Genomic DNA, 16,321 nt, shown 5'->3' with positions numbered 1-16,321 from the left:
AAGCTGAGTGCCTCTTCATTCTTTTGGAATGGCCAGCAGGATAGGCTTATTAATGGGAGGCCAGTAATTCGCTACACTCCAATCTATTTACGAGGAACAACAATCTAAATTACTCTCAATTGAATGGTTGAACGTAGCAACTTTTAGGATTCCAGTTTAATGACTATACCCCCAAATGCATCAAGGAGTATAGGTTGTTGGATAGAGGGTAATTAGAAACGTTTTCATAGTTGTCCTCGCTGCGTTCGGACTGGTTTTAGTCGAACGATCACGATAATTCATGTATATCGAGCTGCCCTAACAAGTATTAAAATGTAAAATCGCAATTAACTACTCAGATAGACTTTGACGATCGGAATAGATGGATGAGTTGACACGAGAATGGTAAAAATGGATCTCGTTGAACAGAGCGAAGTTCTTCGAAAGGAATAAATTTCGTATCTGATGATTGCAGATAAAGGAAGATAGACAGTAGAAGAGAGAAAACTCCAATCTTTGTTGCTGACTTGATTGCTCGAAATATATGAACAATCATACACGCATTCGCTCTCTCTCTCTCTCTCTCTCTCTCTCTCTCTCTCTTCAACATCTGAAAGCCGTACGTATGTCTGCAAATTATTAACTAATCGATTCCATTCAATCCAAGAATCTCCACTCATTCGATATAGACTGTAGAGTTTGATTGAGTGACCATCAAGTTTATAGTTTATTTAAAATTCTAATCATACAGCCGTGATCCGAACAAAACAGTTAGACAATAAATTAATTTGATGGCCAAAGAAGTTATGTTATATAATTTTTTCGGTATAAAATTTTTTATATAAATAGAAGGGCGAAAGGCTGTTTTCTTTTTTTGTTTAGAGAGATAGTAGAACGCTACTTGCTTTCATTCATTAAAAGTATGAATTAGTACTACAAGGATGAAGGCAGCAGGGCTATCGGAAAACACGGAAAAACCTGAACGTACAAGGAAAAAAAAAAAATATAGAGATTCTTTCCAAGAAATGATAAGCTGCTGAGGCCTTGCACTCTAGCACGGATTCCATGGGATGTTCCGAAAGATAAGGTGGGGTTCCGACTTTCATATGCTTATCAGCATGCAGCTAATCGGCTAGTCCCTTTGTTCTTTCTGCCCCCGTTCCCCCCCTTCCACCTATTCAAGAGCTACGTGCACAATCGTCAACAATTCCGCTGGACGTCTCAAGGGCCTATTCCATAAAAACATTAAGGCAATGCTGATTACAGCGTGATAGATGTCACTGATCGGCATGTATGCCTGCCACAATACACGGCAATGTCCCCGGTCCTTCCTCTATCTTACAAGGATTCAGCTGGTAGGGAAGTTTTTTTTATAAGAAATAGCTCAACAGATATACTTTAGACTTAAGTCCGTATTCGGAGCCTCCATATCTTGTTGACACTTCGGTCCACGTACCGCCGATTTTAGATTCTATAGGTCGATTTAAATGAGGAAGGAGAACTGTGCATCCCGCCATCTCCCCTATCGTGTCAACCTGTGCCTTTGGAAACTGCTAACACTCGCTTGAGCGCGAGATAGAGGGGCTAGGGCGGGCATACCCAGAGCCTCTCCAGAATCCTATACAATTCACTCCTCTTTTCAACGACACTCCTTTTAACTCTGGGGGCTCGTTTTTGTATTCGCTCCGCTATACACATCGGAAGAGGACCTTGAAGTGTTTGATCCCGACACATCTATCGACTTTAAAAATTCTTGAATCAAATATTGTAGCATATATATTCATTTACAGATAATTTTTTATGTCAAAAAATTATTGTGAAGGCTCGAATATATCTATATTCGATTATACCATACTCTAGTTTCAGTGATAAGATTTTACGGAATAAGATATCATTAAATATTTACTCTGATTATCTAAACACGCTAATAAGAGGAATTCGCAGATATCCAATAGAAAAAAGGGCATGCTTCTAACAAGGATGTACTCGTACTCATATAGAGTACAATCAACATGGATAAAAACTACTCGGTTATCTTGAGAATTCTAGTGCATTCTGGACTTGCAAAAGTATCATATTCGAAGAATAGATATGGAAATTAGAAAAGGTGTACCATTAAGCATTTTGTTATGTACAAAAGTGATAGAAATTATTTTGCAGAGATAGCCTATAGACATTAATGTGCCAATTCCCATAAATGTGGATATAACGAGGGCACGATCATCTTACGATTGTCATGCATTTTTCTGTTTAAGCTCTAACTACAAGTAAAATAGATTTGGCAATCCTGCAACTTACAATAACAAAAGAAGGGAGATGGAAATGCCAAAAGTATTTTGCGTTCCACCCTATCTTTGCAACTAAATCTTACTTGTCAGGGATATTCCACACACAAATTTGTCCTGTCTGCCACAATTGAAAGGAATTTCACCTTAGTGAATGTATGTTTGTGCAAAAGCTGAACAATGAAAAATGGTTTGATATTCAACTACAATAAGTGGCAACACTACTCGAACTATAAAACAACTATATTTACACCAAATTATCATGCTGAAGCATCATGAATTCGAGCAGCTACTAAGATTTTTAACTTTTCTCGAAAGCTTTGGAGACATCTGTCAGCTTTAACAACCAACTTGACCAATTTTTTTTTTGGATATAGTTCTTCAACTGACAAAAAAGAAATATGGTACAGTTGTTGATGCAAATGAAAATCAAGATAAGTACTATTCAAGTCATTACAAAAATGAACTGGAAATATATCAATACAGCATATTTTAACTGCAGTGCTTTCTTGATAACTTTTGAGCAACTAAAATTAATCACAAGTGAAGGGAAAAATATGGCCAGCAGTATAAGCATCCTTTCAATGACGGACAATAAGTTAAGCTAGCAGGCCGCGCAATGCTATTCGACTCACCATATAAACAGACTGCTACAATCTCCGCTGCATCATTTTATTTCGAGATGGGAATTCTGTGAGACAACTTTTTATAATATGTAAAAGTGTTCGAATACGGTATGACAAATAACCATGTAGCATTCTAGATAGTTATCTAGCGACGTTTTGTGCAAAATAATAATTGCATGTATCTTGCCAAAAGATCCTTTCTAAAATTGTGAAAGCAATTGCTCATAGGCATTAAGGATTCTTAGTCATAGAATATATAGTAAAAAAGCTGAACGGACAATAGTTCTATAGCCGAAAATTACATTTGTACCAGCGACGTGATATGATCCCTTTCACATTAAAATTCCCAATTTTCATTTTAGGACGAACTCACAAAGCTTGTTTAGAAGATACAATTTTGTTTGGCTTTTTCAATGTTAGTCATCTTTTAATTTAAAGAGCGATGCTCTTCTACAGCTTAAGAACAAAAGACCAAGGTATCACTCTTTTCAGCTGTTGGACATGCATCGCAAATTACCATGAGTGACAGATTGGAATCAATGAATAGGCACAACAAGCACGTGATATGGAAGCACACCTCCGTGGAATCATGGCGAAGATCGAACAGGGTGAAAGTTTAGAAAGGGACGGATCTAATCGCTATCAAGGCTATTGCTAGGTGCTCTTAGAAGGCAAAGGCTCTGGGTTGTCCACTCAATTTGCTTCATTCACATTCGGAAATAAAGATCAACTTACACACAATATGTAGACAAGCTGTGAAAACTCCAATGGGACGCAAAAGTTCAAATTTTATAATGGTTCTAATTTATCCAATCTGGGTTAATAATAGAAAAAAAGGACATAAAACAGGGAGTAATTAAGACAAAGAGCAAGTATTGGCATACTTAAATAACTACATTAGCAAATTACTGTTGTCTGGAACAAGGGTGCTCACAGCGGATGAAACTAGAAAAGTAAAACTTCTGAGTCTGGAATGAGGAAGTCGGTAACTATAAATAGTGCCTTAAAAAATAATCAAACTTAGAGAGTAGCATATATTCAACGTTATATGTCAGTATATATATACAGAGTTAGCTATATATCCAAGATTAGTAGTTAATTCAATTATACCTCATGAACTAATTCATCTTCTGCCTTATATAATAACAGGTTCACTTGATTGACGCTACGCTTTACCTTCTGGTTTGTTTCGGATTCTCTCTGACAGAAAGAAGAATCAATAAGGTGGGATCATAGACCACAAGAGTTACGATAGTAGTGCTTAAACATCGGGCGGCATTAAACAGAAGAGAATCATATATGTAATGAATAGTAAATAACTATTCGATGACGTAGGTCACTGCCTTTGTCTACGTACTAGGTGCGATTAAGGATCTTAAGTGAATTGATTATATTGAGTTCGACGAGCAAACAATGAAAGCTTAGACAAGTATTGGTCAAAGAACGTAGCCTCATATAGTGCCTGTATCAACAAATAGCTTTTGACCGAAGGGCGTCTCGAATTTTGTGTGAGGCTTTCGGATAGTATAGACAAATCCGTTACAACCAATTTCAGGCATGAAATTTATATGAAAAGGGGGAAAATCTGCATACCGGTACCCATAGTCCTATTGAGTCGCCGCCTGAAAGAACTTTTCATGTAAACATGTCAGTAGTAAAAGCTTAGTGACTGAAGTATGAGATAGCAACTACACGAAAATATCTGTCCCTCCGTCATAGCTTGCTGATCTATGATGTTATATCTTATGTTCTTTCCGGTACATATGGGCAAACACATAATTGGTACTATGAAGGCAGATTCTCATTTGCCGCGTTTTGCAAATGTGACGCACAAGAGTCTTTATATCTACTTCCATTCACACTAACATCTCCACAGCCTAAGGCTCAATTCGGTGCAATCACTTTGCTCCTTCTTTGATGTAGGGAAAGGAATGTAAACACTAATTCGTGGCTAAAATACGGCAAAATTTAAATAGAAAAATTTGCTAAGAAGCGGAAGTTTTATGCTATCGAATAATTATCGGACAGAGAACAGGACCGCTACAACAGTCGGAAGCAGATCAGGTAAGCACAGGGCCACAACAAATCGCGGGGTCGCCAAATAAGCGTAGGACGGACACGAATCGTGCCAAGCGAGGGACCCGACTAAACCTTTCCGCATTCGACTAATATGTAGCGAATCGACCCGCCAGCAGATAATAACTCGTTTGGGCCAAAACCCAGTCAGCCCAAAATGGCTTAACTGCATTCTCTCTACTAGGTGATACGGCATATAGTATAATAATCGAGAATCAGTATCTATCGATTGTGGAACTCATCTGGGAGAGTTACAAACCACCGTTTAGACCTGACTTACTCGTCGAGAATCAACCAGGTCAGCAGGACAAGAACCGTATTATCAGGGATGGTGAGTTCTAGAAGTGTGGCTCCTGCCCGGCTGGCTACTTTATGGGTTCAAAGAGGTGCCTTTCACCAATCGTTACGTGTAGCAGTTTGTCGCGATTAACATTAGCTCTCAACGACTGTCCGTGCTGGTATTCGGCTGTATATACCAAAGGTGTATACGAACCGGCGTGGCTTAGAAATAATAACTCGTGGGGCCCAAAAATCGGCAAAAATGCGTTAAGCCATTTATTGATTAATAGCGGATGTAAGGAGTCTCATTATAAAACGATCGAGGAATCAGATATCCATGACGATGTGCCGGACATTCGAGGTCCCAAACTCTCGCCTATTTGGACCCGGACGTGGCATCAGGTTCATCGATTGGTGGGATTTTGGGGAGCGTTACAAAACTCCGACCCTGTTTAGACCATGAGTCCAGCGTCGGTCCAACCAGATCACAGATACAAACCGGTCATCAGCGAACAGTATTCAGACAACATGTGAGATTCTAGAGGTGCTTCTACGGTTTCAAGAGACGTGGCTCCCCAACGGTTGGTGTAGTATTGGTGTCCCCGATAGCACTTATCTTCTCACTTCCGGTGGTTATTCGGTCGTTTGATTACAAAATTGTAAAAAACCAAACCTGCAGCGTAATAACTTGTTGGACGCCCCAACAACCAGTCCAAAATACTTAACGACATTTATTATTAATAGGTGTAGGGCTAGTTATATTACAGTAATCGGAGCATCAAGATCCGATACGATGTGGAAATTTGGAGCGCTTACACTAATATGCTAGCTTGGAATAAAAATATCGCATAATAATGAACTTAGGTCTATTCAATAACACATCGGTAGTATAGTTGCAGTGTATATTTTGACAGATATAATTGTAACGTCTGTACGTCACCGTAATCAATTGCGTCACAATAAGTGTGTTATATTTTAGCCCCGATCTCTTAACCACATGCCGGTATAGAATAAGATGAAAATAAACACTCAGCATGTTTTCCCATCAAATGACTTCAACTAGAAAATATTGCAATCCGTTACGTGTTCGTTTAAACCATCAATTGTCAAGATAAAGTACATCATGCTATTATGAATGAATCATTCAATTGGTGCTCTGAGGCACTACCATGCCAACGGTTGTAGATACTAAGGTCTATATATTAGTTACACTATTGTTAAAATCGTAGTTCCAATTATACTAAAGTTAGTTCAGGATGGAAGAAGAGACGAAAGAGACTTGATATCATAAGGATTATCGATTTCGTGTAACAGAACCTGATACGATGAGGATTATTTGAGGGCCACTCATTATCCATAAAATTGTTAGGTACACTAATTGATTCCGACAAAAAATTAGAAATTAATATAAAAGAAAAACAGAGTTAGTAGAAAAGACATGATAATATGATATTTACATCTTATTATGTCCTCATTATAATGAGGCTCGTATTTAGGCTGGTTTGAGCTTCATGGTATACGTAGAATGTTGTTCCGGCATAGGATAGGTACGAAGCTTCAGGTATAAGCGAGGAACGTAGAGCCAATTTTACCTGTTTGCGATGACATGGTTGTTACTAGGAATAAGGTAAATAGCGTTCTCAATTGGATGGGTTAAATGAATAGAAGGAATCAAAAGTTATAATTTGAAATTAACATTATATTATCTTAGATATATTATACATTCAAATATAAGTTAAGAAATAAATAATAATAAATTAGATAAACTCAACAATCCCCTACCCCTACTCACATTCATAATTATTAATTTAACTATTTCACTTAATTTAATTAATTATACTTATTTTTATATTTCTATTTTATAAGTAATAATACTTCCTTTCCTGGCTTTCTTTATTACGGTCCTCCTCTTTTTTTTCCTTTAATGAGTAACTTAATTAGTTATATGAATTTTTTTAATAATTATTACTTAATTAATTAATTAATTATTTTTTAACATTATTACTTATATTAATTATTATAAGTAAAATTATTAATAATTAATTATAAGTAATAAATTAATTAATAATAATTATCTAATTATTAATAATTAATTATAAATAATAAATTAATAATAATATCGATTATCTATTTCTTAAGAATAATAATTATTAATAATAATTATTTAATTAATAATTATTAATAAATAATAATTATTAAATTAATAATTATTATTATCTAATTATAAATAATTAATTATAATTCATTATTTATTTATTTATTTTATTATTTAAGCAATAGATAATAATTCAAATATATTAATTAGATTAATTAATAGTTTACTATCATTAAATTTTAAATTTATATTTAATTAATCTTGTTCTCATTCGGGAACAAGCTTGTTCCAGGAAAAAGGTAGAACAACAATTCCAGCTAGTTCCAGTCTTATACCAGCTAGTTCCAAAAATCCGAAAACTACTGTTCTCGGTTACCAAACGCTGCGTTTGGGAACAAAGGGGGGAACAAGGGCTTATTCTCTCCCTTGTTCCCGAACCAAACACTACCTTACTATATCATATTAACTACAACAAATAATTTCGAACATGCTAATTAACAGCTTCTAACTATAATTTATCAAGTGATCTCTCATGGAAAGCACTTACACTCTAAATTTTACGCTCTTAAGATATTTGTTGAATTGCCCCAAACGCGCGTAACATATGAATACATGATTATATAGTAACTTTACCTTTCTCTTTTTCTATATGCGACAAATTTGAAGAGCGTCCAATTGATGATCAAAGCAGGTTTCTACCTGGTAGCTGCAAATCTGTGAATTGATTTGAATTAGGGTTCGTATCATCAAAAGATATACATAAATATATACTTGCACAACAAGTAATTCCCGCTCTACCTCTTAATATCGAAATCAAAAGAATAATAATTTGTGATTATTTAGAACTAGTATGTAAACCAAATTTTATTTTGTTATGCTTTGAAGTTTTCTACCTGGAATGGAACGAGGCGCCGTGGCGGAGGAGGGTGGCGGCCGCCCCGTGAAAGGGTTTGACGTGTCGGAGTTGGCGAGCGAGAGAGAAACGGGGAAGGGTTTAAGATGAAGACTCTGCGCCCGGCCCATTTTGATTTTACGCCCTTCTTTTTGCGGGCCGGATCATGTCCTAAGCGGGGTTTCAAAGAGGAATGAAGGTCGGGCCGGGCCCGGCCCATTTAGATCTTTGTTTGATGACTTGGTGGTCTTTTTCTTTTTCTTTTCCTTTTTTTTTTTTTTTTTTTTTTTTTTGGTTCTCTTCGTGCCCATGCTTTAGTTGGCATGCCGCAGAGGAAGAAGGGTTTTCTCTCGCAGACAGATATTTCATGTGAGGCATACGCCTGAAACATTTCATCGAATCACGTGCATTAACAAAATTTTAACGCCTCGTAGACGTCGCTACTATTTCTTTAATTTTTTCAAAATATAAATCTACATATAATTTATGTGCAGAAGGGATGACAAATTGCATCGCAATTCTTACATACAAGTATTGTTTGATACTTTGACATAAAAAAAAAATAAAAATATTTTTTATTTTTATAATTTTTTTCAATAAATTATTACTCATTATTTAGTTAGAATTCATTGCAATTAAGCGAATCTTTATGGTTAATTTTTAACTATGTATAATTAGTGTTTAAAATTAATTTTTAAAAAAAGGCAACATCAATCAAAAGAGCCTAATTAAAAGGCATTAAAAAACTAAATAATGCCAAAGAATATTTTAAACCCCATACTTTCATAAAAATTTGAACTCGTGAGTGATCTCATCAATGATCAAAAGCAAAATAAAATTCTCAGGGAAATATATATGGCAATGGAGCCTCTCCCAGGTCTTAATATAGGTCGTAACAATATGCGCACGCGAGAGGACGGTGACATCTCGTCGAAGTAAGTCCATAGTTAGTTAAAGGGCGGTGACATCTCGGGTCGAGTAAGTACCATAGTTAGTTAATTCGGATTCGGCAAATTCGGTACGGATATAATTTCGATAAAATTCGTCTTCTAATTTTTAAATTCGTTGAAAAATACGACTAAAAAACGGATTCGGTAATTATTCGGATAACGTGATTTATACGGGTAATATACGTTTATCATTAAAAATTCGGAATAAAAAATTCGGCTATATAAAATTAATATACTATATATATATTATTATTTATAATTTTTAATAATTATATATATTAAAATTATGATAATAATATTATAATATTATTTAAAATATTAATAAATAAAATATATATATATATAATATATAATATATATATATATATATATATATAATGAGAGGAGCCACGTCATCCGGTCCACCGAGGCCAATGGCGCTCGTGGACCGCGGCATTGTCTTTCCTGCGAGACCGCGCGCAAACGCCGTGATTTTTTTCTATTCATTTTTTTTTTCTGCGGACGCACGAGGAGTCGCAGACGGCGTCGGGCGAGATGGAACCGTAGCCGCGGCCCTCTTGCTCCGCGCATCGGCCAGGGCGGCGCGGAGGAGAGGACGACGACGAGCGTCGCCGACTGGCCAGGTCGTTTTTTTGGCGAAAAGGATGCGTCGGGTGAGGCAGGAACCGTAGCTGCAGCCCTCTTGCTCCGGCGCCGGCATAGGGCGGCGGCGGAGGAGGACGACAACGCGAGCGTCGCCGCCGATTTTTGAGCGAATTATTGGAAATCGCGAATATTCACTGATAATTATTTTTGGAGATAAAAACGCTTTTTTTTTCGCACTTTTGGAAACAAAATACGTTTAGTGCGTTTAATTCGGCTATTAAAAAATTTACGAATAATTTACGTATTATTCGCAAATTTACTAACTAGGATAAGTACTCCCCGTCATACGGTCCGGCACGGCCATTTAATTCCTAACTTATCATCTTTTATGTCCAACACAACTCAATGGGTCAATCTCCGAACACATCCCACCCGCCACGCCACGCACGCTGTGTAGATTTGGGCCCAGCAGTGGGACCAATCTGATTCATGGGACGCAATTACATTATATATTTCTTGTATAGTTTTCTAGATTTGACCATTAATCTGTGCAATCTCTCACGTCACAAATATATTCTGGGATGAAAAACTAATCTAATTCCGTGAACATTTTCTTAGGCCCGTTTGGTTGCGGTATAAGCGGAAATAACGAATGTTACTCCGCTATTCGCCAAACGAAATAATTTTTGGCCGGAATATTTTATCTAGTCAAATTTTGTTATTCCCGACTATTCCGGATAGTAAGGAATTATTTTGATGGAATAGTGCTATTCCAAATTTTAATTTCAAATTTATTAAAAATATAAATTAAATTAAAACTAAATTATATAAATATAATAGTATATATATAATATATTATTTTATTATTAATTATTAATATCCTATATTAATCCATATTATTTTATATTTAAATATTAAATATTATAATAAATTTAATAATAAATTATATTTAAATATTATAAAAATTTTTTTTATTAAATTTAAGCTTAAGTAGAATTTTAAAAAATATTAATTATTAATAATAAAAAATTTATAAATTTATTAAAAAAATTATTATTATCAAATTTATAAATTTATTATAATAAATTATTTTTATTAATTGTTCCACCCCTATTTTTATTTTCAAAATTTTAAATTTTAAATTTTAAATTTGATATTTTAAATTTTTAAATGTTAAAATTTGATATTTTATATTTTTTAAATTTAAATTTGATCTTAAATTTAAAGTTTGAAATTTAAAATTTAAAATTTAAAATTTTGAATTTAAATTTTGAGATTTTAAATTTTAAAATTTAATTTGAAATTTTGAAATTTAAAAATTAAAATTTTAGATTTCAAAATATATATATATATATAATTTAAAAATTCAAATTCAAATATTAGGATAGGGATAATATCATTATTTTTTATTTATAACTATCCACTTTAATTCTTATTCCATCTTACTTAACCAAACGTTATTTTTTTTATTCCTAGAAATAACCCAATTTTCAATTAAACATAAAATTAATTTAATCTTGACTTATACCTCAATTTATACTTATCCCTAGAATAACTATTTTTTACTTATCTCTAAACTAAACGATACCTTAGATTTTTTAGCTTTTTGTCTATTCTTGTTCTTGAACATGGGTTGTCTTGTGAGAATGAAAAAAAGTTTTAGTTCTACAGTAGGGTATAGTATTTGTCTATAAAGAATATTTCAGCAGTACCAATTGGAGTTTATGGTTTATGGCAATCCATCCAAACATCAGCAAAACAGAAGGCTCTGAACGGAAGTCGTTATTTTTAGACTTTATTGCACTTTTTTACTTTTAACTCCAATCTGGCAACCGACTGTTCCTAACGTAAGTGGCAAAAAAGTTTGGTTGTTGATATTCGAGACCCAAGTTTGAATCCTAGCTGATTCACATTTCCAGTTTTGTTATTTTTAAACGAAATAAACGAAGCGGGTAGCATGTCATTCTCTCAAAAAAAAAAAAAAAAACCTCCAATCTGTCAACAAAGTTTCATTTTGGATGAGATTAAATAATAGAGCTTTCTAAGTGCTGCTTCGTTCCTAGGAAATGCATGGAAAAGATTGTTTTTTATGAATTTTTTTTTAGCGCATTTAATTTAAAAAAGGAAAAAAAAATTTATAACATTTTTCTAGATTTTACGGAAAATTATTGTTTTTGTTTTTTGAACCTTTTTTTGAAAAACAAAAACACTAATTTCTCATAAAATATGAAAAAAATATTTTTTTAAGAACTAGAAGGACAAAAAATTGAAAAAGAAAATCACAAAAATATTTTTCTTAAAAGATTTTTTTCATAATATTTTTAAGAAAGGATAATTGTCCATATACCTCTCAAAATTTCAAAAATATCTAATTTACTCCTTTTTTTGGTTTTTAATATATCCCTCATATATTTCTCTGTTATTCAAAATGCCCCTGCAGTTACTACCCGTTAAGTTATTTCAGATTAAACGTGAGTTAAATATCTAACAGAGTTAAAAAATATATATATATCTCTTTTGTCTTTAACTTAAGGGCAAATAAGACAAGTTGGTGATAGTAGAAAAGTATATTTGAAAAGATTAAAAATTAAAATACTTTTTTTTTCCTAACTGAATGGCAAATAAGAAAAGTTGGTGACGATAGAAAGTATATTTGAAAGACCGACCGTCCCTAGAGCAAGTGGCAAAGTGCTTGGTGGTTGGTATCCGACACCCAAATTCGAATCCTAGTTGATTCACATTTTCAGCTAAGTTTATTTCTTAATGAAATAAACGAAGCTGGTAGCGTGCTACCTATCTCTCAAAAAGAAAGTATATTTGAAAGGATAAAATAACAATTTCACAGAAATAATGGTTATTGATAACAGTTCACTAACAAAATTTAACCCTAGAGATATATTTAAAATAACTTGAATATAAAAATAATATTTTTAATATTAATTTTTTAAAAAAGATAAATTAAAAAATCGAAATATTTTCAGGAGTATCAATTACCCCTTTTTTTTAAGAACAAAGGAGCCGCTTGCCTTCCTTAGTGGGCCTTTCCAAAAGTGGGATAAAGACAGGTAGCATCTAAACTGATTTTGTTTTTCACCCTAGTAGATTCGAAATTCTGTGTGAAATCTTTAAAATTTTTTCCTTTTATTTTTAATTAATTTGTATTTTTATATTTCCTATTACACCAAGTAGGTACTTCCATTTGAAGCCTCTATAAATATTTCATCTAATGAAAATTTTCGTTTTTTAAACCACGAACTTTATCATTGCTATTAATTAATAACCACCGACGTTGCTGATTTACTGTTAAATGTCGTTTTAGCGGTGGCTAATCCATATTAATCAACTCTTAGACAATATATGGTATTAAATGCCTATCAAACTATGACATGTGGAGGATGCTCAAGTTAATTACAGTTGATTATATCAACTTTTAATGATCAAAGCTATAGAGTGGGCCAAAAATATCTCCCATTGAATTGTAAGTGTTCGACAGTGACAGGAACTTCATTCAAAGTTAACATCTGGGAATTGAAATGACGCCGAGGAAGCTTCGCGGCGCTTTCCGAGTTGTCTTTGTAGTCTTACTTTAATGCTTCCTTTGAACAAAAAATAATAGATAAAAAATAAAACTAGAAAACTGTTTATAAATTTTAATGAAAAGACACAATCTTTCCTCCAACCTGAATGCCAAATTCAAAAGAAAAAAATTATATAATGGTGTATAAGATGAACCACGCTATACCATGAAATCTAACTAATCGACAATAATTTAAATAATGCACTGCTATTTTGTTTTTTTAATCTTTTTAGCTAAAATAACATTAGAAAGCTATATAGAAGTACTCCTCTTAGTACAAAGCTAGGGAGTACGTACTGAGAAGATAATAGAAGAGTAGTCATAGGCGAACAACTTAATTTAATGGAGACGACAATTACATTTTCGTGAGCAATTATTTAATTCTTATCCGAACAAATTCTCTTGCCACCGACTCTTGACTTTTCTGGGAATTGCTGACATAATTTAGGAAATGACCTAATAGTTGAGTTTTAAGGAAAGGGGGGGAAAATTTTAGAACTAATTATAACATAATTTTTTTATTTTTTCTCCGTTATTTTATAGCAGTGAGAAAATTCAGAACATGCAAATTAAAAAAATATAAATTTTCAAAAATCTAGTGCAAATAGAAGAATGCTTATAAAGAATAAATTATTGGGACTTTCTCTAACAGTTCTCTTCAAAGATGCAAGTCTTGATTTTAGTGGTAATTGATGAGAAAATAATATTTATAGTAGAATATCATATCCAATTCCATATGGATTACGCAAATTTGAGCATCGATGCAACACATATCCTAAAGAAGATGTATAAGTTTAAGGTTAACTTAGAAAGATAAAGTAATTGTCATGTTGCAAGCTCGACAAAAACGTACCACTATTCACTGGCCTTTCTTCACGCAATATCGAATATTAGTTTAGTCAATATTCCTCTATATATGGCAATAGTCATCCCAAAAGAAATTTTTAATAATACAAAAGATAGGAGATTGCATTACAACAAGAAAAAAAAAAAAAGTTTTCTAAAGTTAAAGCACTCGAAATAAAATTCTTCCACTTCTAGGACAAAGAAAACCAACTTAAAAATTTCAAATTTTCTAATGCCGCACTCAAGTAGCTAGTCTATAACGGGCAAATAATACGATGGAGAACAAATGCATAATAAACCAATAAATGAACAACTTTTTTTCGTGCTAGATGCCAATGGCAGGATAAACTAATCAACCACAATGATATAAAGTTTGTCGTTTTTTTTTAAAAAAAATATAGCATGCTATCCGTTGCGCTTATTTTCTTTAAATAATAAACTTAGCTGAAAATATTAATTAACTAGTATTCGAATTTGGGATCTCGAATACCAACCACTAAACTCTTTACTATTTGTGTTATGAACAGTCGGTTTGATAGGTATCTTTTACTTTCATTTAAAGGGCTATTTGATTATTGGAGGGGTGAAACTTAAGTTTCATTATTTTAATATTTCTTTTGGTGCAAGTTAAAAAATATTGTAATTTAAATTACGTTAGACCTTCATTTTACTTACTTTTGACTGTTTTCTCTAAAGTACTGAACTCAAGTTTCACTACTCTCAACTTTAACTAAAAAATTTATTAAATATTAGAATCTAAACTCTACTTCCTTTAAAATGAATTAGAGATATTTTTTTTTTTACAATAAGTTAAGTTTACTTCCAAACAATAACGAAAATTTAATTATTTAATAAATTAAATTTTATAGAAGTATCAAAATGAACAATAGAACTCAAAAAATTAATTTTATCAGTACCAAATTACATCGAAACAAACGAAAAAGGTAATTAAATTTAACACTATACGAGTTATATTAAAATAAATAATAGAAAATAATTATACTTTAAAAAAATTTAAATAACATAGCATTTGAGTTCCATTAGATCCAAACGTCCCCTATTAAGAGCCTGAGATCAAGTTTCCCTCCACACTAGACGGGCATTAACTTATACTGACTTTGAAATCGTTTTTAATAATAGTAATAATAATCATAAAATAATACCAATTTATTTTATTGCTTCCAATCTCTGAAGCTGGGATTACAGCTATGACATTTTTTTTTTGGTTAATTTTATATAGGTCCCTACAAATATGATGAATTACAAATATCCCTGCAAAGTTCAACTTTCATAAGTTATTCCAGCAAAAATCTTAATGTATTCAGATATGTGCTTACCATTAGGATCTGTTACAGAAATTTAGTTAACCACAGTTAAAATATTTAACCATGATTAATTAATAGGGTGAATTGATAATTTTTTTCTTCTTCTTCTTCCTCTTTCTCTTCATCTTCCTCTCCCTCTTCTGCTTGTCGGAGTGGCCGTCGTCGCCGTCGCTCGCGAGGAAGGAGATGCGGCAAACGATCGTGGTGGAGAAGAAAGATCGGGTGGTGCTCCTCGTGAGAGATCGGCGCTGACCTCGCCATCCCCAGCGGCGCCTTCGGCTGAGGTAAGTGTGGCGGCTGCCGGACAACAACTTCCGCTGCCTCCTTCTTCTTATTCTTCTTCTTCGTATCCTCTTTTTTCTCCTCCTTTTCTCTTCTTTCTTCTTCTTCGTTATTGTCGTCGTTGATGATGTGATCGTCGTGCTCGCGGGGCCGTCATCACGAGCGCTTCCAAATCAGCCGCACCATCGCCTTCCGCATCGCCGCTGCGGGCCTCAACCTCGTCCTCGTCGGCCACAACTCCGACAAGCTCCGTGACGTCGCCGGAGCCGTCCGCTCCAGTAGCCCAAAAAAGAAGAGAAAGAAAAAAAAGGATATTTGTGAGGGCATTTCTGCAAAAGTATACCAGCTAGAGCTTTTGAACAAACATATTTGTGAGGGTAAAAATGTTATTTCACAAATCTACTGTTAAAAAATAAACAGTTTTCTAACGGATGCTAATCAAAGGAACATATCTAAATATATTTAGATTTTTATAGAAATAATTTATGAAAATTGAACTTTGTAAGAATATTCCTGCAATTCAC

The sequence above is a fragment of the Ananas comosus genome, linkage group 3 (assembly GCF_001540865.1).
Source record: "Ananas comosus cultivar F153 linkage group 3, ASM154086v1, whole genome shotgun sequence".
Classification (NCBI taxonomy): Eukaryota; Viridiplantae; Streptophyta; class Magnoliopsida; order Poales; family Bromeliaceae; genus Ananas; species Ananas comosus.
The sequence above is the reverse complement of the archived record's forward strand: the minus strand, read 5'-3'. Positions refer to the sequence as shown.